At 35.9% G+C, this 24,976-nt stretch overlaps 1 protein-coding gene and 1 non-coding gene across 2 annotated transcripts in view; both read left to right on the forward strand.

The window, feature by feature from the left end:
- LOC138700581 (nephrin-like) overlaps window positions 1-24,976 on the forward strand; it is a 1,373,770-nt gene that overhangs the window by 107,745 nt on the left and 1,241,049 nt on the right. The gene's annotated exons all lie outside the window — the stretch shown is intronic.
- On the forward strand, window positions 4,999-5,072 carry TRNAS-ACU (transfer RNA serine (anticodon ACU)). Its single transcript has one exon. It is a non-coding gene; the product is annotated as a tRNA-Ser (tRNA).

Genomic DNA, 24,976 nt, shown 5'->3' on the forward strand with positions numbered 1-24,976 from the left:
AGCATTTGCTCATATTGGGTTGAGGGAAAACCCCGGAAAAAAACCTCAACCAGGTAACTTGCCCCGACCGGGAATCGAACCCGGGCCACCTGGTTTCGCGGCCAGACGCGCTGACCGTTACTCCACTGGTGTGGACAGTAAGATAGACATAGAAACAATGAATTAAAGATAATTGAAATGAAAGAATATCTGAACAAATGCGAAGTGGAAGAGAGATAAATTAAAAGTGTAATTAAGTGAATTATATAATTCATGTGAATCAATGTTGTGGTTGGGAGTACTATCGGTGATACTATAACTGTAGAACTATTATTGATATAAGCATAGGAAAGAGGCAATAAGAGAGGAAATTTAGGAGTTGGAGCGAAAGAATAGTAGGGGAATAATAAGTGATGCAAATTAATATTTTCTAGGGAAAAATTGTTCCGGGGCCGGGTATCGATCCCGGGACCTCTGGTTGAACCTCTGAGGTCCCGGCATCGATACCCGGCCCCGGAACAATTTTTCCCTTGAAATTATTCAAATCTGCTTTACAGGAAGCCTTACCTGAAAGACAAGATTTGCATAATATATACGTCACTGTGTACGTTAACAGAAAACCACAATTCCAATTCACACAGAGATTGTGTGCACTCGATGTGGGCCTCTGGCGTTTCGTCAGCCCACGCGAGTTGTGTGGATATAAAGGGAAGGGTTGAGACGGTGTCGGGTGGAGTTCCCGTGTAGCTCAGTTGGCAGAGCGCTGGTACGTTCAACCAGAGGTCCCGGGATCGATACCCGGCCCCGGAACAATTTTTCCCTTGAAATATTCAAACCTGCTTTACAGGGAGCCTTACCTGAAAGACTAGATTTGCAAGTGATGCAAATGTTGTAAAATAGAGAAAATAGAAATATACAAATAATTTAGGAGGAAATAGCTGGAAAAATATGATTAAAAGTAGGTAGGATAGAAAGTAAAAAATAATGCAAATAATTAGGGAAAGGAGTACATGATATTTAATAGGAAAGTGAGAAATGGAAGGGACACAGTCTAGGTATGAGAGAGAATAGAAGAGGATATATATATATATATATATATATATATATATATATATATATATATATATATATTCACCTGCACATTTAGTAATCTAGGATTACTAAATTACTACTACTATTTATTTATACTTTTTGAACCGTATATTCTTTCCCTTCCTCATACACATTTCTGAACCATGAACAGTTTAAATATTGACATACTGTCCAATGAGTTACAATTTCATTGAGTACTCTTTATCGAAATATTTACCTAGAGATCATCACTTCATTCTGATTAGCGCGGAAGTAGTGAATTGTGTAACTCGAGCTTTCTGTACAGTGTGCATATTAGTCCAATTTCATTGTTTGAGCAAAGTATCTCTTTGCATCTATACCTCTTATGCAGGGTATTTTGGAGCTTGAGTGAGAATTGGAGCTTATAAAATGGTTGTAGCAGGATTAATCCATCAGCTCTACTCGACGGTGTTAGGCTACATCATAACACAGTATAGCATATAAACGAAGCAAAGATTCAATGCAGTGATCCCCTGAACACACGCATATGTTACACGGTCTCCTGTTAGAGGGTTTTACATACTCTGTGCTTAATAAGTTGGCTGTACCTGGACTATCGGTGTAGATAACAAAAGTGTTCGCTAGCTAAGCTAACTAGAGCCAAAGTATGCGATTCCTCTCATCCACTATCTAGAATGTAAGCTAAAGGGTGTCCAATTCCGTATATCAGACCAACGCATCACTTTCAGTTATTGTTCATACTACTAAGATTTCAAATCATCCGTCCTCAAGTGAGGCTGACCACTGGGATCCGGATTTAACAAAATATAAAAGATAAAGGGAAATGAAACGAGTAAAATACTGATTCGATTTGTACATTAAAACGAAAATTTACGTGTTAACATAGAGATGATAGTGTAAAATTTGAAGAGAGGCTTTCAGAATTTCCATCACAATCTTCTGAACCTCATAAAAGGGAATTTTAAAGGATTTATTGATATTACATGTAAATTTTGGTAAACAACCCCTCGCTCCAAATAGTAAAGGCTCATTCACAATGAAAATTAAACATAACGTAAGCGTTAACTTATAAACGTTACGGTAAAATCAAGAAGTCATACCATCATTCACGATGGGAACATAAACATAACCGCAAACATACTTGGTAACCATGGAAACATAACAACGACGCCATTTCCTCATATTCTGTCGTATACTTCAGCGCTCCACGATTGTGTTCTGTTTGCAAATCACGTAAGCATAAGCATGAAAGTTTGGAGTTTGCAAACTTTCATGTTAACGTCTTACGGTAATGTTTATGTCAATGCTTATGTGAATCATTGTGAATGATCCCATTTGGTAGCCAGGGCGCAAACTTCTGTGTTTATGTTACGGTTATGTTTAATTTTCATTGTGAATGGGCCTTTAGCCTGCAACATCCCAGTTGTAAAGCGAAATGCCATATTTTTGACTGAGGTATGGAAGACAAGGTACATATTTAGCTCGCTTGTCATCATTTATCAGCAGTGCTTGATTCGTGTCTCGTTCAAAGCAAATCGTAGGGTCTAAGACCATCGCTTTCTGGGTTCGTCTATTGATGGCAATTATATCGACTATTATATGAGAATCATCTTCAGACACACAATGAATCTCCTCATGTACTTCCCATCCTCTGTTTCTTAGCAGGATGGCAATTGCTGTACGGGCACGATGGTGTCTGTTGTTACGCAGTAGCTCTCCCTTCTTACAGAACCCCAGCAGTGGCCAAGTGTTTCAGTCTCGCTGCAGCCGAGATGGCGACAACGGGTAGTACTGAAGGTTCTGCCAGGGATAGATCTCACTGCGGTGACGTTGCTAGACATCTTGTTGGCATTGATGTATTCCGAGGACCAAAGACACTTTTTAGAGGAGATCCAGCCTACATACTGTATTATTTCCACTTCCGCGAAACTTTACTTAAGAGATGTATTCATATTCAACTCTCAGTAACCAATATCTTACAATTATTCTCGTTTAAAACTCTTTTTTTTTTTTTTTCGTTACATTAATTGTTCACTTCATATTCAATTTACAATAACTTGTATCTTACAGTTATTCTTATTTAAAACTTTTTTGTTACGTAAGTTGTGCACTTCATATTCAACTTTTAATAACCTACATTTATTCTCCTTTAATTTTTTTCATTACGTAAGTTGTTCATTTCATTGTTAGCTGCCTGGTGTCTTGGATAGTTGCTAGGTGACACGCCAGGTTGCAGGCCACGCACTGCATGTAGTCCCGATTGTTCTTGACTGTTCGTTTACTCTGATTATTCATGTACCAGGTATTAATAAAGCAGCCTTCTGTATAACCAAGACATAAAAAGTATTTAATAATATATAAGTTATTATTACTAAACAAAATTGTCACATTTTTTTCCCAATAGCGGGTACTTGACTTTGCGTCACATAGACCTAACTAAGGGTCTTCGTGTAGAAGTGACGCGCCGAAGTTGTAGTTCTCTTCGTCGCCTAGCTTTAACTTCGGTGCACCATGAGGGTTGAACTACATGGCACCATATAATATTGATGATTAATGAGCCAATACTGCGTGTTCAGTTCAAAGTGTGTCATGGCTCGCTGTATGTCGTCATGTGGCTAGCCGATGAGCCTAGAGAATTCAATCTTCCTACATTTCCGCAGAGGCGTATTACCTATGTGCAAGAGAAGTTGCCTGGCAAGTACGGTGTTCATTCTGAAGAGTACTTACCGATACGTACGGTATTGCCGATATTGGCAGGAATGTGAACTGTTTGGAAACATGTACTGAGGTGAGTTTTTTTTCTTACTGTCGGGATATGGGGAGAGAGTTAAGACGATTACTTACGTATTTGTTGACATTAACTTGGACGGTCAACATGGACATGCAGCATTTGATTTGTATTGTGGAATGTTGCCGTACGCAACCGATGATAACAAATACCCTGCGTACGACTTTCCCGCGCAAAACACAGTTCGAAAGAGGTTATGGTAGCACACAGACCGTACAGAACGCCATCTGTTGCTACACGTTAAGTTATACAGTACAAGTTCTCACTCAGATTGAACGCCTTGATTAATAGGCAACTTCTCTGACATAAAAGCTGAAACTCGCTTCAAATCGCTGACTCACCAACAGTGACGTCATGATACACTTTGAAATGAACACCCAGTAGTTCAGTACACGGGGACACCCTGCCGAAAACCTAGAATCGAGTCCTGTCTTTGTCCACTTCAAGTGCGACCCGCCGGGATTTGAACCGGGATTTCCAGAATGGAAAGTGGATGGTCTATCGGTTTGGCTAACTGCTCGCAAGTTGTCACATATCAAGTGATAGATATTTTAATATGAGTATTGTGACAATTTACAATATTGGAGCCTTTCTTTCATCTTTAGGAGAACTATTGTTTTACAAGAAATTTGAAAGTCATTTTATTTTATTTTCATATAAGTTATGTGGATTCTTATGATTTAATATATTTCCAGCATAGAAATTATCAAATAAATTGATGGGTTGAAAAATTTCAAGGAAAAATTGTTCCGGGGCCGGGTATCGATCCCGGGACCCTTCCCTTAGCGCGCGAACACTCTACCGACTGAGCTACCCCAGGAACCATACACGACGCCGTCACAATTTTTTCTTTGTATCCACACAACTCAAGTGAGCTGACAAGACGCCAGAACTCAACTGTGAGTGCACACAATACTCTGTGTGACTTAAATTGTGGTTTTCTGTTAACTTATCACAGTATTAAAACCTGCTTTACAGGGAGCTATTACCTGAAAGCCAGATTTGCATAATATATTCGTTACTGTGATACGTTAACAGAAAACCACAATTTAAGTCACACAGAGTTTGTGTGCACTCATAGTTGAGTTCTGGCCTCTTGTCAGCTCATGTGAGTTGTGTGGATACAAAGGAAAAATTGTTACGGTGTCGTGTATGGTTCCTGGGATAGCTCAGTCGGTAGAGCGTTCGCGCACTAAGCGAAGGGTCCCGGGATCGATACCCGGCCCCGGAACAATTTTTCTTTGAAATTATTCAAACTTGCTTTGCAGGGAGCTATTACCTGAAAGCTAGATTTGCATAGATTGATGGGTTGTTAATTTTTATTATATTTGATAAGTTTGATGACGGAAATATTACATTAAATCATCAGTATTGTTTTACAGTTCATTGTAAAATATATATTTCATAGCGCAACAGCTGGGAACTGATACACGTCTATTCTTTAGAAATATAGCAGCTTTATGTGTATATTGATCCACCTATGACGGGGGCACTGACATATCACAGCCCCAAATGAATGAGCCACACAACATCTGTATCACAGTGGTTACGCCACAATAGCTTCATTTTTCACTGACACTATTTGATCTACCTGCTTTTTACTTTTTTCATCTATTATCGTCATTATTGGCTTCTATGATTGTGTACTCATTTCTCGTTAGTTAAAATCTGTCCACGGACAATGGTCTATTAAGAGGCAATAAATATTCTTAGCATTATTATCAAATTGGAGGCCTCACTCGTTGTAGATTAAAGGTATCTGCACGTAAAAAAACATGACCCAGACAAAGTTATCAGAAAAGTTTTCCTAACCTACCAAATTCTCTTGCTTAAACGATACAGGGCTCCGTGTTGAAATGTTATGATACCTTAGAGCAGAGATGGGCATCGTGCCTCACTTGAGAATTTGTGCTCACTGACCTTCACAGAGCTTATCGCTCTGAGTGACATCATCTTCACAGTCCCCGTTCCTCCCTCACGTAGCTCCTAGGCGTGGGCAGGTTCTGTATCAGTTTCATAAGCAATATTAGTGGTGGCATAATGGCATTATCAAAGCAGTGTGTACGCGTTAGAAAACGATTATTTCATAAGAAATGGGAGGAAGAGTTTTTTTGCTGTTCAGAAGGGGAGAACATACGATGTATGTTATGCTCGAAAATCTTATTAGGCATTAATAAATGAAGAGTCCTCTGCAAGAATGATGGATGTCATTTGGAATAAATTTTGCAGCAGAAGCAATTGAAAGTTTGAAATGCTTAGCCCTCAAAGCTTAACTGTGATTTTCCGATCATTACTGGACAATGACTATCAGTGTTAATGCCATATAACTCTGTATGTACATTCTATATTTCTTAAGCTATGCATTGACAGTCTTGGTTCATTTTCGACGAGAAAGTGACAACCATCATTCTTGCAGTGGACTCTTCAAATTTAATATACAACGACATTACTCCTTATGTCATAAAGAACATGCTGAATTAGAAGGTAAGACAAATTAAATGTTAATTTTTCGTACTATTCCGAAGAAAATTTATGATCTTAACATTTGCATAGTATACTAAATACGACATTATACCTTAAACACGCTGCATTAAAAGGTAGCCGACGAGGAATTAAATGTTGTTTGTACGTATTATATCCAAAAGAAATTTATAAAAATAATATCAAATGTGCGTAGAAAACGAAATATGATTTTCTGAAATTATTTTAGGCCGAGAACGTGCAAATCTATTAAGTAATCTTGAGAAACGCCTGAATATTCAAGAAAATAAACTTAGACAACGTGATGGAATATTATTGGCTAGTTACGCGATTTCTCGCCTGTGATTTAAATCAATTCAGTGACGGAGAAAGAGTAAAGAGGTTTATTATTAAAGCTGCCGAATTAATTTGCCAAACTGAATAAAAGGTTTCGAGTCTCTCACGTTAACCAAGCGCTTTCCTAATAATTCGCCACTGACTGCCTTAGCGATTACGATAAGGTGACGCAGGTCACAGCAGTTTATATTTCCCATCCTACTCTGCAGTCTCCTCTCCTAGTAAACAAACTATTTCAAATCGAGTGCCTCACGTAACCGAAAATTGTGCCCGTGTATGCCTTAGAGACCTCTGATGGACAAAGTAGTATTTTTAAATGTGCAAAGAACCTCAATTTGTGATAATTAGAGCCATTTGAACTACAAGTTTAGTGAACACATACCTAAGTTTCCCATTGTTTTGCGCAAAAAACCATCTACGATACTGAGCATGTATGGATACAATCTTGTAGAGTCAGGTCACAATAGTAATATGCGTTACAAGGGCGGTATGTTGACGTTTTCATGTTCGAGGAAAAGATTGAAAAAGCGAAACGTAGTTGAGCTTTTTTAATTTCCGAGAACATAAAAACAAACATACCGCTCGTGTATCGTACATTATTTTGTGCGAAGATCGTTTATTACATACCTGAAAGACGAATTTCTAATTAGTTGCAATGAAATCTCCATGTTGGTTTCTGTTTAATGATGGCAACTTCGGAACACCAAAATATCTTTCTTCAACATTGTTGCTATAAAATGTTTTCTGTGTTTACTATACTCCAGCAGGCCGTGATATACGTCTGTCTTTTTTTCCCCCAGTCTATAAATGCGAACTTAAAACAAACGGTAAGGTTATGTAATGATTTATTTTTAATTTTAATATTTTAACAATATTATTTATATAACATATTCCAGTAATAACATGGGCATCAGAAATCTTGTTGATTTTTTCACGGCTTCCTTAATGTTACTTGCATCAGGAATGCAATAGCTTTCGTGGAGTAGTAGACTTTACTTAATTTTTGCAAATATTTAAAAACAATAATTAACATTGCAATTTAGGTGAAATTGCAGTGGTAAGTTTCCAATTTATAATTATTACAATGTTAAACGTCTCTAAAAATAATATGTTAAAAGCTTAAAGCAGTAAAATGAATGTCGCGCTTAAGCGGTAAGAAGACGGAAATTGTTATGTGTGTTAGGTTGGGAATACTGAATGTGGTACTTCAGACTTACCACGTATTGGTTCTGTGCGGAAAACAAGCAAATACGCACGATCTCGCACAAAAGAAATTAGTGTATTCATTTGCAAAACACTATTTAGGAAGTGATTATTTTTTATATTATAAGAAAAACGTACATAATTGTTTATTATTTAGAAAAATAAGTATGCCAAATAGTAAATTATAATTATCATAAACAAAACTTCCACAACAATAAATAAATAATAACATCTGTTGTTAGCATTCCTGACAAAGAAACGAGCGGGTCCGCGTTCAGATCTGGTTGGGACAAGTTACCTGGATGAAGATTTTTCCGGGTTTTTCCCTCAACTCATTATGGGCGAATGCTGGCGCTGGACCTTGGACTCATTTCGCTGGCATTATCACCTTCATCTCACTCAGACGATAGATAAACCACAGTAGTTGATAAAGCGTCGTAAAATAACCTATTAACAATGACGTCTGTTCAAACAAAAAAATTTGCGACTGTGATGTTATTATTCGGTTGAGAAGCTCTTATCATCCAGTCTGCTGTCCAAAAATCTGAAAGTTAGAATTTATAAAACAGTTATATTACCGGTTCTTCTGTATGGTTGTGAAACTTGGACTCTCACTCTGAGAGAGGAACATAGGTTCAGGGTGTTTGAGAATAAGGTGCTAAGGAAAATATTTGGGGCTAAGCGGGATGAAGTTACAGGAGAATGGAGAAAGTTACACAACACAGAACTGCACGCATTGTATTCTTCACCTGACATAATTAGGAACATTAAATCCAGACGTTTGAGATGGGCAGGGCATGTAGCACGTATGGGCGAATCCAGAAATGCATATAGAGTGTTAGTTGGGAGACCGGGGGGAAAAAGACCTTTAGGGAGGCCGAGACGTAGATGGGAGGATAATATTAAAATGGATTTGAGGGAGGTGGGGTATGATGATAGAGACTGGATTAATCTTGCACAGGATAGGGACCGCTGGCGGGCTTTTGTGAGGGCGGCAATGAACTTTCGGGTTCCTTAAAAGCCATTTGTAAGTAAGTAAGTGATATTCACCAGTCCTCTTTAAATCCATTCATTCATAGTGTTCTACCCAAGGGTAGGTCTTTCACTGCAAACCCAGCATTCTCCAGTCTTTCCTATTTTCTGCCTTCTTCCTTCTCCTCATTATGATCCGTATATCTTAATGTCGTATATCATTTGATATCTTCTTCTACCCCAAACTCTTCTCCCGTTCACCATTTCTTCCAGTGCATCCTTCAGCAGGCAGTTTCTTCTCAACCAGTGACTTTGCCAATTCCTTTTCCTCTTTATGATCAGTTTCAGCATCATTCTTTCTTCATCCACTCTTTCTAACACAGCTTCGTTTCTTATTCTGTCTGTCCACTTCATACGCTCCATCCTTCTCCATATCAACATTTCAAATGATTCTATTCGCTTCTCTTCACTTCGTCGTAATGTTCATGTTTCTGACCCATACAATTCTACACTCTACACAAAGCACTTCACTAGTGTGTTCCTTAGTTCTTTCTCTAGAGGTCCGCAGAAGATGCTTCTTTTTCTATTAAAATCTTCCTTTGCCATTGCTATTCTCCTTTTGACTTCCTGGCAGCAACTCATGTTACTGCTTATACTACACCACAAGCATTTGAAGCTTTCCCCTTGCTCTACTGCCTCATTTCCAATTCGCAAGTTACCTTATTTTACTTTTCTTCCTATTGACAATGGTCTTCGACTTGATGACATTTATCTTCATTCCATACTGCTCACATTAGAACTATAATAAAGTGCTATGTAGCCTGCATTTTACAATTTTCAACAGAAAATATTCTCCTGCTTTCGAATAAGCAATGATTGTACTTCGGGAAACTTGTTTCAATTATACAGGAAGTTACTGGTGCATACAGAAAGTGTCATACATAGATATGTGTATTGAGTATTGACATGAGCTTCGTCCACGAAAACATGAAAACCTTTACAAATAAGCAATCGAATCGTATGAGGTAGGCTGGGTCATGTGTTTGTGACGGGTATGTGTATTTTTGATGGGGCTATGTATTTCAATTCCCTGCACAGGTCGGCACAAAACAATTTTAATCAGACTAATAATAATCGACGTAACCATTTTACTGTCAATACTCTTTGTCTGTTACCTTCTGCTCTGACCACACCGAATGTTCCGTTTCGTGAGCTATCATCTATACCTCATATCACAGCTAACCTGTTTTTTTTCCCCCCGAAAAATGTAATATCGAATATTTTTCTTCTAATTGGACGGAGCTACGCAATAAGAGGCCAAGCGCCAAAAACCTCTTTTCGAGATATTGGCCATTGAAATAAATCTGGTTTTTATTAAACATTTTATGCAAGAAGTATTGTAACATTCATACTATTACAAAAATATAATAATAATAATAATAATAATAATAATAATAATAATAATAATAATAATAATAATAATAATAATCTGTGGCACTACAGCCCGTGAAGGGCCTAGACCGACCAGCCGGCTGCTGGCCTCACGCCCACATGCCGAAGTAGAGGTGAACGATCATCCAACCAGAATGGAGGTATCGTGTGGTTAGCACGATGATCCTCCCAGCCGTTATAGCTGGCATTCGCAATCGGATTTTGCTACCTATCGTAGCTCCCCAAGTGCACCACGATGCTGGGAGGGCACCGATCCCATACACTGGCCGAAATTTCATGAGAAAATTTCTTCCCCCATGAGTAGTCGAACCAGCGTGCATTCCGTAACGCGAGTCCTAGGCAGGATACCTTAGACCACGACGCCACGGCGCGGGACATTACAAAAATATAGCACAAATAATACTAAAAAAAAAAAAACAAACCAATTTTTAATATCAGACCAGCAATTGATTTAATATTGCAAAGGAAAATAAATAAATGAATTTTATGCAATAAAAGACTTTTGCTCATAAATAGCAGGAAAATGCACATATCCCATTCTTAATTTTTTCCGAGTTAAGGGGTTAGATACAGCTTACAGCAGTAAAATTTTTGGAAATATTCAAAAAATTCTTTTTCTCCATTACTGTATACTTTACAATAATGAAAATTGGTATGTATAAAACAGTGTCCTTCTGCTGTGTGGAAAAAAAAAAATACTTTTACGATTTAAAAAAAAATTATTTATATTCTTTTTTTCAAAATTCAAAATGATGGCAGTTTACTGTGCACTGATGAAGCGTTTCCCTCATAATTCATACACTTGTTAACTTTTTCATGTTCTCTCTGTTTTATTTTATTACTGAAACTCGTATTTAAAATATGTATGTATTTATTTACACTGCAAGTGGGCAAGCACCCGGTGGCAGTGGTATATACAATATTAACAATACACAGTTAAAATGATAAGCAATACACAATACAATTTACAACACATATACAATTTTATACACAATACAATAAGAATACACAATACAATTTAACACAATAATAAAACATAAAATAAAACACTTACTTTTACAACACAACCTACATAATTATGTATAGGTCCTACATAAGTTTCAATAGTCTTTCACTTTACTCTCATCTCATTCCCTGTAGTGGCACTATGACGCATTTCACTGACACTTTAGCACACATTTCACTGACACTCTGTAACACATTTCACTGATACTATAGAACACATTTCATTGACGCTATAAATTATCACTGATCGGAACTGTTCCCTGCACTGTAAAACCATAACTTCACTGACTCACCTCGCTTCACTGATACAACAGTTCAAATAAGTCAAATAATTGCAGTCTTATGCATACTTATAAACAGAACTACATTTAAACTAAACATTTCTAGTCTAAGGCCCTCTTACACGCTATTTTTAAATAATTTACAATTCAAACCAAGGAAGTAAACTCGTAAGTCTAGATAAATACATGTCACCTTAAAAAATTAAATGTTGAATGTCACCTTAATTTTAATTTTCACTTTATACACAACTCTTTAAATTATTCTTGAATCTCCTTAAGGAAGGACAGCCCTCAAAGACCGCTGCAGGTAGGTCATTCCAATCATTTATAGTTCTGTTTAAAAATGAGAATTTACCTACATCCGTTTTCTGTTTCCTACATTTGATTTTAAAATCATGATCGTTCCTACCATAGTACGTTGGCTTTTCTAACCGAGCCGTTATGTCTACCCATGCTTTCTGACCTAGATGTGCTCTATACAGTGATGTTATTCTAGTTTTCCTACGTCTGTTTTCCAAAGTTTCCCATTTAAGTTCTTTTATCGTATCGTTCCCATCTTCTCTTTTACCTTTAACAAATTTAGCTGCCCTATACTGGATTCTTTCTAAGGAATTTATCTGACATATTCTATAGGGATCCCAACACGTAGTTCCGTATTCCATTAACGGTCGCACTAATGTTAGATATGCTATTTCCCTCGATTTGGGGCTAGCCTTTCTCAAGATTCTCATAATAAAGTGAAGTGCCCTCCATGCTTTGCCTGTAACATTATCAACATGCTCTCCCCAAGAAAGTTTGGAGTTTAAATACACTCCTAGGTATTTACAACATTGTTCTTGCGGAATTACAACACCACTGAATTCGTAATTAAGACTAGTTTCCTCTCGGGTTTTACAAAATGTTATAGATTTACTTTTAGAACCATTTATTTTCATCCTATACTTTAACGCCCAGTTGTAAATGTTATTCAATGCTCTTTTAACTACATTCCTCAATAAATAATATTTTTTTTTATTTAGTGTGGGAGAAAATACTGATATTTGACTATTTTTAAATGAATTTATTTTTTATCAGACAATCTATCGAAGGCCGAGAAATGATCTTGCATCATATTGTAGATATGACCTGCATAAATACACACAAAAAGTTTCATCACAGAATGTTGGATAATTTTTTAGTTATGAGGGAAAAGCTTCATCACTGCACAGTGAACTGAATTTTGAAAGAAAAAAAAATGTAAATTTTTTTTTAATCGTAAAAATATATATATATTTTTTTTCATATAGCAGAAGGGGAATGTTTTTACACATACTAGTTTTCATTATTGTACAGGATACAGTAATGGAGGAACAAAATGTTGAATATTTCCAAAATTTTACTGCTGTAAGCTGTACCTAACCCCTTAAATAATTCAGCCAACAACAGATTTGTGCAAATATCTCAATTTTTTTTTTCAAATTTCGGTTGGTCTATTGTTGCGTAACCCTGTCCAATTAACCAACTCTGTTAATGAGTGGATTACTGTTAGTTCTCAAAATTTGGTTTGCAGAACTGTTGAAAGTTAAAGAACTGTCTACATCACAAGGCATTACTGTAGAAATAATACTTTGATTGTACGAAATTACGAAATATTCTTTGATATGATTTCCATATATTTTGTTCGAAGGAGTGCACATACGTCATTCAACTCAGTATTCATATAACCACAGTGCGTTATCCTTTCCTCTAATAGCAAAGGCTGAGATAAAAGGACCCATCGAGTGGATTTTCGGCATAGGACAAAAATAAACTACACAATTCTCCAACTTTCGCCTACGAGTAACCTGATAAGCTCCATGATCCCGCAATCCTGAGCCCTTTCTAACATCGTCGGCCATTACTAGCCTCAAGACTTCGCCTCATCCTATTTTTACTATTGCAGATAATATATGAAATGAGGGGGAGATGGAGAGTGTTGGTGGAATGGTAGAGGGAAACAGGAGTACCATGAGAAAAACCCTCTTCAACATTTTTCTCCATCACACGTTCCACCATGCAATGGCCAGGGCTCGAACTCGGGTATTAATCCATAATTTATACTTATTCATACGCTCAAAAACCTTTTCAAAATCAATAATAATAATAATAATAATAATAATAATAATAATAATAATATCATTATTATTATTATTATTATTATTATTATTATTATTATTATTATTATTATTATTATTATTAGTTTTTACTAACCAATGACTTAATAGGTTGAGTTTCGTACAAAAAGCGCTTGTAATGTCACAAAATTTTAATAAATATAAAATGTATAAAAATCCTTACCATCGAAGTATAGGCCTACAAGCAGTTCGAATCATATGTCTTTCCTGGTAATCATTGTTGTTCCTTTTACATTTCATGAGAACATTAATTACTCTCTGCTTTCTTATTGTTCCTTTTTATAACCTAAATATGAATAAACATAGTATTAAGAACACGATAATTTATTTCTTGTCATTCACATAATAGTGTGTGTGTGATAGAGAGAGAGAGAGAGAGAAAGACAGAGAGAGGGAAGTACGAAGGGACAGACTGATAGACTGACAGAATGCTTAATCTCTAATAACGTACTAAACAACATGCAAGCTGTCCAATACTCGTTCACCTATGTAATTATACATGATACATGAGTTTTTTATTGCCCACGTAACTGCAACGAGCAACCTAAATACTGGGTGTGAACCACGTGCCCCAAATACAGCTTTACAGCAAATGAACCCTAGCGATCTCTCACATACATGAATTCCAATTACAGATCAAATCACATTGAAGAAAAACTAGTGTTCTTGCTAGCACTACTGCTAATAATAATAAGAATAATAATATTAATAATAATAATAATAATAATAATAATAATAATAATAATAATAATAATAATGCGACTTTACATACTTACTATTTTCAATTAGTTGGTATTTTTGTTCCAGTCCTAATGTCATTGCAATACAATAACCTAATAGTCTAATGCTTACTTTTATTTTGTAAGAAATTAAAAATCCAGCTCTTGATTATTCAACAACCCACGCTCTACAACAGAACCACATGGACTCGAAAACCACTTTATTCTAAGAACTAAAAGTTCAATTTGTATCCCAAAAAAATATCCCACCCAGGTAATAAACTCAAGCGAGAATCGAACTCCGGATCGGTAGGCAAGCGCCTTAGGAGATTGAGCTACGCCTGTGGCTGTAAGTTATTGTTTTAATTCCCACTTTACTGACGTGTTTAATTAGTAATTACAATTAATAATCTAATGACACTCATCAGTGCATCAGACGCTCGAAGTGTTCGCCTTCTGCTCTTAAACTGCGTCAATCTTTTTTAAAAATTGCGGGAAACTGCGCTAGGTATGTTTTTCTGTATTACACTTGACGAAATTTTTCCCTTAAACCCACCATCCGCCCGATTACAGGGTTATTTGTGTTCATTTTTTGTTTAAGAGTAGCCAACAAAATTCAAACTCACAAGTATTTAGGTCCGGAGATCTAGAAGGCCACAAACTTTTACTAATTATTCTATCGTCGAATACTTTGCGTAATGCTCTTATTAAATGTTCGAATATATGCGGAGTTCCATTATAGATATATTTTTTTCGTTTTCATTTAATCTTCTCCAGTTGTACGACTTCAGATATTCAACATGTTGATCAAAATAAAGTGTGTGTATGTGTGTGTGTGTCTAATGCCTACTCATTTCACTTGCGTGATTCGGGTTCCGAACATTATATTGCGGATAGATGGCAGGACTGTGACCCGTTTTCAAGTTGCACACCACTTCGGCGGGCGACGTTATGCATGATGTGTATCTGTGAAAAGTTATTTCGTGTATTAGGATGAGTGTATGTGTACGTGTTCGTGTAGGGAATGGATGAGGATGATGATGAAGCTGAGGAAGGGAGAAGGGGAAACCCGGTGTCGGCACGTAGCCTTCTCCTGTCGAATAGCACCAAGGGGGTCGCCAGGCTTAACGTCACCATCCGACGGTCGAACCACTATCGACAGTGACATATGCCTTCTCTTCATATGCACTGCGGAGAGATTTGGGATTTAACCCAGGCATATTGGTACACAGTTTAAGTGATTAGAAGTTGTGCACAGCCATCTCTCCGAGGTAGAAATTTTACATGAAAATTTCTGATCTCGCCGGGAATCGAACCCGGACCGGCTAGTCTGCAGGCAGATGCGCTACTACAGAGCTAAGTCGGCGGATTATCTAAATAAAGTTCGCTCTGCAAAAATGAACAGAAATATTTGGTAATATCCCTCACGTTGATTTCGCATTGAACTAAAATAATAACGTTAAACAATGGTACGTTCCGTACAGTTGCTCTCAGGAAGTCCGGTCCTATATCCACAAATCTTTCAGGATATCCTAGTGATGAAATTTCGTGAAAGGCCGTCATTGAAACGTAATGAATCCTTTAAATGTGACAGGCTTTAGTCACCCCTGCTCCCCGGGCTTTAGGATCTCTGTAATCGAATGGAGCCGCCAGTAGATCTGTGCGTGTAGGCTATAGCCTGTCTACCTCCGCTATACATGAAAATCTCCATGATTTAATTAACTATACGGGCTACAGGGGGCTTACGCTAGATTAAACTACAGGTAATACCCTTTATTGCAGAATCTGATCCCCGGAACATTCGAAGCATGCTGGTCGTGTGAAATCTAATAATTACTACAGCATATTGTAATTTTGTGGTTATTTGTTTTGGAATATCGGTATGCAGGGAGTTTTACTTTGGTTAAAGCGGTGCGTAACTGCAGTTCTGTGATCTTAACATCGGCACCTATTTGAGGGTATAATTTCTGATATTTGCTAGGGTTATTGTTTCCTTTTACATTAATTCCATATGGAACAGTGCTGCATTGTGTGTGCGTAAATATGAACTCTGATATCTCTTTATTACTGCTGGTATTATTATTATTATTATTATTATTATTATTATTATTATTATTATTATCAATATCAATATCATCATCCTTATTCCTTGAGAAAACCTTTCGTCGTGATAATTATACATACACTCGTTAATTTTGTAACATTTTTTTTACTCAGAAATTTCCTAAAAATTTAACATTCGAATAACTCGTCAAGTAATAAGAATCTTAAATGACTTGAAGTCTTGCGAAAGTAGTGGCATTTGAAATTATTATTGTCATTATTACTCGTCATATCTGTAGGGGAGTAGTGGGTACAGTGAGACACAAAATATCAAGACATATGTATGCAAGTGAAAATTCAAGTATTTTTAAAATCAAGTGCAATAGAAATATACATTAAAACATGGAGTACAATAATACATAAACAAAAATGTTAATAGATAAAGGACATAATATACAATGCGTGTTTGTCAAAAAAATGCAAATGTCTCACTGTTCCTATTCAGGAAGGTACAGTGAGACACCAGTGTCTATTAATGGACATTGAAATGATTTACATTGATTTCAAAAGAAAACTAAAACTTGCTGTCTCTTTATCTTGACATGTTCTGTAGGCTTACTTAGAATCATTTTGACGTCTGACTTCGAAACCATTGAAACATCTGGAACATTTGGAAAGGTGAATTTTCCCATGACTTTTCAAACTTTTGCTAAAAAATAAAATGAATTTTTGGTGAAAACAAAGCTTATAATTATAAGAATTTAATTTAATTCTTTATTATTTTTTTTTTTTTTTAATTTTGTGAATAATTTTTTATTTAAGGAACCATTAAAATGTAATGTATCCATTATTTTAAGCTAAAATTCCTAAATTGGTTACTAGTATGTTCATTTTTAATGTTAGTTACCGGTAAATGTAATATAATTACAGTTTATTTTTGCAAATCATTGGTAAATGGGAACAGTGAGACGTCTCAGTGTACCCTTGAATGGCATGTCTCCTGTTCCCTTTACGCATAGTTCGTTTAAAAATGGTGCCATCACTTCAAAATCAAAATAAGAAAGACGAAACTTTGCAAAATATAACGTCAAATACCATAGTATTAGGTAACAAAACATTCATATTTCTATTTAATTTTTATATCCAATATAACCTTCATTAAACACAAGCCAACATTTTACTTCTAGAGTGAAAAATTACGAATTATTTTTTCATCACTCACCTTTATAACTAGAATCAAATCGAGTATGAAAATACTGTTACTTTACTCATGCAACATACAACTCCACTGTTACAAACATTTCAACATCAAAATTTACCATCTAATAAAAAATGTCTCACTCTTCTCCCTTCCTCACTGTACCCGCTTCTTCCCTACTGTGTTATATTTTCCAATCTGTTCAATTTTCTTAACGAGTATGAGTATTTTCTAAATAAAGCCTATTAATTGTATAAATTTGTTCAACGTACAAGGTAAGGCATTAGAAATACATTTTACATACTTAGCTTTCTCATTACACTAAACAAAAGGAGAAAATATTTTGAAGCTTAGAAATTTTATTTCGACATTTTTTCACATATGTCTTTCTTTACCTGCTCTTTCAAACACAGCTTCATTTCTCATCCTCTCTGTCCATTTCATACGCTCCATTTTTCTCCATATTTACATTTCTAATCTCCTATTCGCTTTTCTTCACTTCGTCGTAATGCTCATGTTTCTGCCCTGTACAAAGTCACACTTCACTCAAAGCACTTCACTAGTCTCTTCCTTTAAGTTCTATATATGATCTTACTAAATAGTTCAAGAATAGATACTTTATTTTCGAATGGAAAGGGGGAAAATAATTGAGTCCTAAAACTTTAGATTTTCTGCTATTCCAACTTCAATCACAGTATTAAAAAAAAATCGTGAAAAAATGTTGGATCCAGAATTTGGCCTAACCAAATTCATTGAACCAACCAACAAATTCATTGAACTTTTATTTGTGAACACTTATAAATGTGCTATATATGCAACTCAAGTGTATTCTGAAGTTTAACTGCAAAAAATAATACTATTATTATTTTACTATGATTTTGAAGGCGTAATTACTTAATTGTGAATTAAATTAATTGGATTTAGGCCTATTTTAAATGCGTATTAGTTTCGTGAAATACAAACGAATTTAATATGATTTAACTTCCGTATTAAAGTTAAATTATAATTAGTTAGATGAATGCAACTTTCTTAAGCACATTTTGTCTTTCGCATTTATTAAACAAATTTAAATTACTCTGGCGCTCTTTTCAGCGGTACCCAGACCAAGAATAATGAATCGTGTATTCCTCCAAATGACCATATTCATTACATTTGTGAGAGGGAACACTATATTGACACAGTAACTGCTGGAAATCGTATTGTTGCCAGTGGAATGTGATTTTATAAATGAAGCGTTCATTTCCAGAACGTTGTAAGTGCCAATTTGTAAAGGTTACAGCAGGAGCAAAAATAGTTTTATACAGTACATACAACGTTGTAACTTGCGCAACCTGAAAGTGCACTACTTTATTACTTGGAGCAGCACTTTCTTCATAACCTTTCGTAATTTTGCCAAACAGGGCACCTACAACTGATATATGTGAAAAAATAGATTCTCCCGGTTTCGGCACTTACAATGTTATGGAAATGCACGCTTCAAATATAGAGAAAAAGCATTCGACTTCTTGGTCTGATTTTATAAATATATAGAAAGCATTTGACTTCTTGGTCTGATTTTATAAATATATAGAAAGCATTTGAATTCTTGGTCTGATTTTATAAATATATAGAAAGCATTTGACTTCTTGGTCTGATTTTATAAATGTAGAGAGAGCATTTGACTTCTTGGTCTGATTTTATAAATGTAGAGAAAGCATTTGACTTCTTGGTCTGATTTTATAAATGTAGAGAAAGCATTTGACTTCTTGGTCTGATTTTATAAATGTAGAGAGAGCATTTGACTTCTTGGTCTGATTTTATAAATGTAGAGAGAGCATTTGACTTCTTGGTCTGATTTTATAAATGTAGAGAAAGCATTTGACTTCTTGGTCTGATTTTATAAATGTAGAGAGAGCATTTGACTTCTTGGTCTGATTTTATAAATGTAGAGAAAGCATTTGACTTCTTGGTCTGATTTTATAAATGTAGAGAAAGCATTTGACTTCTTGGTCTGATTTTATAAATATATAGAAAGCATTTGACTTCTTGGTCTGATTTTATAAATATATAGAAAGCATTTGACTTCTTGGTCTGATTTTATAAATGTAGAGAGAGCATTTGACTTCTTGGTCTGATTTTATAAATGTAGAGAGAGCATTTGACTTCTTGGTCTGATTTTATAAATGTAGAGAAAGCATTTGAATTCTTGGTCTGATTTTATAATTATATAGAAATCATTTGACTTCTTGGTCTGATTTTATAAATGTAGACAGAGCATTTGACTTCTTGGTCTGATTTTATAAATGTAGAGAAAGCATTTGACTTCTTGGTCTGATTTTATAAATGTAGAGAAAGCATTTGACTTCTTGGTCTGATTTTATAAATATATAGAAAGCATTTGACTTCTTGGTCTGATTTTATAAATATATAGAAAGCATTTGAGTTCTTGGTCTGATTTTATAAATGTAGAGAGAGCATTTGACTTCTTGGTCTGATTTTATAAATATATAGAAAGCATTTGACTTCTTGGTCTGATTTTATAAATATATAGAAAGCATTTGACTGCTTGGTCTGATTTTATAAATGTAGAGAGAGCATTTAAGTTCTCACGAACTTAAAATCCAGACGTTTGAGATGGGCAGGGCATGTAGCACGTATGGGCGAATCCAGAAATGCATATAGAGTGTTAGTTGGGAGCCCGGAGGGAAAAAGACCTTTAGGGAGGCCGAGACGTAGATGGGAGGATAATATTAAAATGGATTTGAGGGAGGTGGGGTATGATGATAGAGACTGGATTAATCTTGCACAGGATAGGGACCGCTGGCGGGCTTATGTGAGGGCGGCAATGAACCTTCGGGTTCCTTAAAAGCCATTTGTAAGTAAGTAAGAGAGAGCATTTGACTTCTTGGTCTGATTTTATAAATGTAGAGAGAGAATTTAAGTTCTCACGAACTTAAAATCCAGACGTTTGAGATGGGCAGGGCATGTAGCAGGCATGGGCGAATCCAGAAATGTATATAGAGTGTTAGTTGGGAGACCGGAGGGAAAAAGACCTTTAGGGAGGCCAAGACGTAGATGGGAGGATAATATTAAAATGGATTTGAGGGAGGTGGGGTATGATGATAGAGACTGGATTAATCTTGCACAGGATAGGGACCGATGGCGGGCTTATGTGAGGGCGGCAATGAACCTTCGGGTTCCTTAAAAGCCATTTGTAAGTAAGTAAGAGAGAGCATTTGACTCCTTGGTCTGATTTTATAAATATATAGAAAGCTTTTGATTTATTTTAAAAATATAGAGAAAGCATTTGACTTCTTGCTCTAATTTTATAAATACAGAGAAAGCATTTTACTTATTGGCCTGATTTTATAAATATAGAGAAAGCATTTGACTTCTTGGCCTGATTTTATAAATGTAGAGAAACCATTTGACATCTTTGTCTGATTTTATAAATATAGAGAAAGCATTTGACTTCTTGATCTGATTTTATAAATATAGAGAAAGCATTTGACTTCTTGGTCTGACGATGAATATAATTATTACATATATTATATATATAATATATATTCTTGGTCTGATTTTATAAATATAGAGAAAGCATTTGACTTTTTGGTCTGATTTTATAAATATAGAGGAAGCATTTGCCTTCTTGGTCTTATGTGATAGATATAGATGTAGATAGAGATTTCTTGAGCTGATTTTAAAAATATAGAGAAAGCATTTTACTTCTTGGTCTGATTTTATAAATATAGAGAAAGCATTTGACTTCTTTATTTATTTATTTATTTATTTATTTATTTATTTATTTATTTATTTATTTATTTATTTATTTAATCTAGCAGGATTAAAGCCATAAGGCCTTCTCTTCCATCCCACCAGATAGCACATATAAATACAAAAAAGAAATACAGACGCTGGTGAAAATAATACAAATAAAATTAAAGCCCTATAGAGGGTCAACAGGGTCAAAAGAACACTATAGAGCTCTCATCGAGCCAATACAAAAAAAAAAAAAAAAAAAGAAAGGAAAACAGAGATAACGTCTTGCTCTGATTTTAAAAATATAGAGAAAGCATTTCACTTCTTGGTCTGATTTTGTAAATGTAGAGAAAGCATTTGACTTGTTGGTCCGATTTTATAAATATAGAGAAAGCAGTTGACTTCTTGGTCTGCAGAAGCATTATATCTCTGTACAACGAACGAGGGTTCGAGAATGGTAATATTTTAGATTATGACAGTTAACTTTGCGTCATGTAATTGATACTGCACTACGTGCTTGTTAGCAGTGACTCGTGTTTGTCAGAACGTATTCGGCAAGCAAATTGGATGCCAGTCTCCAGGGGTTTTAAAGTTGCAACATATAATACAAGAAGGGTGAGGGCTAAGAAATGTAGAAGGATAACCACATGTTCCTAATGTCTGAGACGGGTTGAGGGGGTGGGGTACGGCCCATTACATTGTTTATGGAAGAGAACTGGGGGCCGAGAAAGGGAGAGGCGAGAAATTAAAGACCACCGCGAAACACGATCTCTCTCTTCCGATAATGCGTTTCGGCAAAGTTGGGCCATTTTTTTCCATTAAAAGAATGGATAGGGGTGGGAAGAGGGTTTTTAGTATAGGGGAGAGGGAGGGAAAAGTTTCACCTCCAATGTGAGTGGAATGTAAGGGCCCCACGTGGAAAATTAATAACTTAAAGAGAAAATAAGTAAATCGTCTTTTTTCTCTCCCTCTCTCCTGAAGGGGAAGGTCAGAAATCCACTATATGAGATTCCTGAGGTAGGGGGTGGTTATTTATGTGCGCTTTTATATCAGTTGTATATGTGTGTGGATTGCTTTTATCCGCCCCTTCTAACCTGAAAAGGGTATATGTGGGATATAATTGACAAGTTTATATTAGGGATTGGTCATCATTACTGAGTGCCTTCACTGAGTGAAGAAGTAATGGATTTTAAGAGGGGAGTGCAGCAATGGTCGAAATTTGTTACAAAATAACGCTTTCGGAATTACAGCTATTTCATTCCGTATTGAGCTTATATTGTATTCAGTCCAGACTGAAAGGTAGACAACTTATTGTGAAATATATAGTCTGAAATGTGGTCGCTTTGAATGCAGAAATGAAAATATCATTTCGGAAATTTTATTATATTTCACACGAATTTAAAACGTCGCATCAGTTTTTTTTTCAGGTGGGATCCAGTATATTGTATTATTTATATTGTGTTCTTTATATTAGTCTATTTTATCTTATTACTGTATTTTTTAGTTAGGCCTATCTTTTATTATATGAAGAGTCCACTGCAAGAATGATGGCTGTCACTTTCTCGTCGAAAATGAACCAAGACTGTCAATGCATAGCTTAAGACATATAGAATGTACATGCAGAGTTGTGTGGCATTAACCCTGATAGTCATTGTCCAGTAATGATCGGAAAATCACAGTTAACCTTTGAGCGCTAAGCATTTCAAACTTTCAATTACTTCTCCTGCAAAATGTATTCCAAATGACATCCATCATTCTTGCAGTGGACTCTTCATTTATTTCTGTTTCTATTGCAAATGAACATACTTGCACAAGGAAAAAGAATGTTGACTAATAAGTTCTTATATAGGGTTATAGAAAAAGAGAGCAGCTATTTTGATATTTCTTCTTCTATTTAATTCAATTATTATGGTCACATGCCTGTTGTATTCCTAATTTTATTGTTGCTTTTTCTTTGGAAGATCCACGCTCCTCTTTGAGTGCGTTGGTAGTCAGTCATTATAAATCGCAGTAATCTGTTACCGCTACTGTCCACACGATAAATCTATAATATTGTAGCCAGCTTGCTATGAATATCAATTTAGTTAAATTGGAATTAATTAAGCATACTAGTAAATTTTTTCCTATTTATTCCATGAATATTTTGCCGTAACATAACAATATAGAGTTAAGGGAACGAAAATCTGCTACTTGAATTTCTAGTCGTATCTTTCGCATTTAACACCTAATTCTTGCTTTCGTATATTGCAATGAAATTGGAATGGCCTGTCGTATTATTTTCTCCTACCACCGCGGTTGTGGTTCTGTGGGTAGAAAGTGTGCTTTTCGTCGAGTGACCCAAGGTTCCATTCCTGTAATGGGCTTTGGAAGAAATTTGTCTCCCGTCCGCGAGATTCGGTACTTGTCCTGTGAAGTGTCAGCGGAAGCCTTACCACATCTTGTCGACCCCATTACCAAGGAAGCCCGCATTTATGAGATGCGAGCAGCTGAATCTCGTTCCCTCACCTACAATGGTAAGTCGGATAAAAGGGAAGATAAAGCAGGTGTGAAGGAATGATAGAAGGAAGAAAAGAAGGAAGACAGAACGGAACGACAAAAAAGAGGAAGTAAAGAAAGATAGAATGAAGGAAGGAAAAAATGAGAGAAAAAGAATGAAGGAAGGAAATAAAGGAAAGAAGAAAGGTAGGAAGGAAGAAAAGAAAGAAAAAAGGAAGGAATGAAGGTAAGAAGAAAGGCAGGAAGAAAGCTAAGAAGGAAAACAGAAAGGAATGAAGGAAAGTAGGAAGGCACAAAAGAAGGTAGGAAAGAAGGAAAGCAGGAAGGAATGGAAGAAGGAAAGCAGGAAAAAATGAAAGAAGGAAATAAGAAAGGAAGAAAAGAAAGAAGGAAGGAAAGAAGCAAGGCAGGAAGAAAAAGAAAAATGCAGAAAGGAAGGTAAGAAGGAAGAAAAAAGAGGAAGGCAGGAAGGAAGGAAGGAAAGAAGGAATAAATGAAGGAAGGAAAGAAGGCGGAAGGCAAGAAGAAAAGAAAGAAGGAATGCAAAAAAGGATGGGGGGAAAGAAGTAAGAAATGAAGAAAGGCAGGAAGGAAGGAAAAAATTCTGAAAGCAGGAAGAATACAGGAAAGAAGGAAAGGAAAGAAGGAGGAATTGAAGGAAGGCAGGAAGGAAGGAAAGAAGTAAGGAGGGACGGCAGGAAGAAAGGAAAGAAAGAAGGAAGGAAAGTAGGAAGGAAAGAAGGAAGAAATGAAAGAAGGCAGGAAGGAAGGAAATAAGGAAGGCAGGAAGGAAGGAAGGAAGGAAAGAAGGAAAAAATGAAGGAAGGAAAGAAGGCGGAAGGCAGAAAGAAAGGAAAGAAGAAATTCGGGAAGGCAGGAAGAAAGGAAAGAAGGAATGCAAAAAAGGGTGAGGGAAAGAAGCAAAAAAAAGAAGAAAGGCAGAAAGGAAAGAAATAAGGAAGGCAGGAAGAAAAGAAAGAAGGGAGGCAGGAAGGAGACAAAGATATAAGGGAAAAAAAGGAAGGCAGAAACAAAGGAAGGAAGGAAGGACTGCGCAT

The sequence above is a fragment of the Periplaneta americana genome, chromosome 5 (assembly GCF_040183065.1).
Source record: "Periplaneta americana isolate PAMFEO1 chromosome 5, P.americana_PAMFEO1_priV1, whole genome shotgun sequence".
Classification (NCBI taxonomy): Eukaryota; Metazoa; Arthropoda; class Insecta; order Blattodea; family Blattidae; genus Periplaneta; species Periplaneta americana.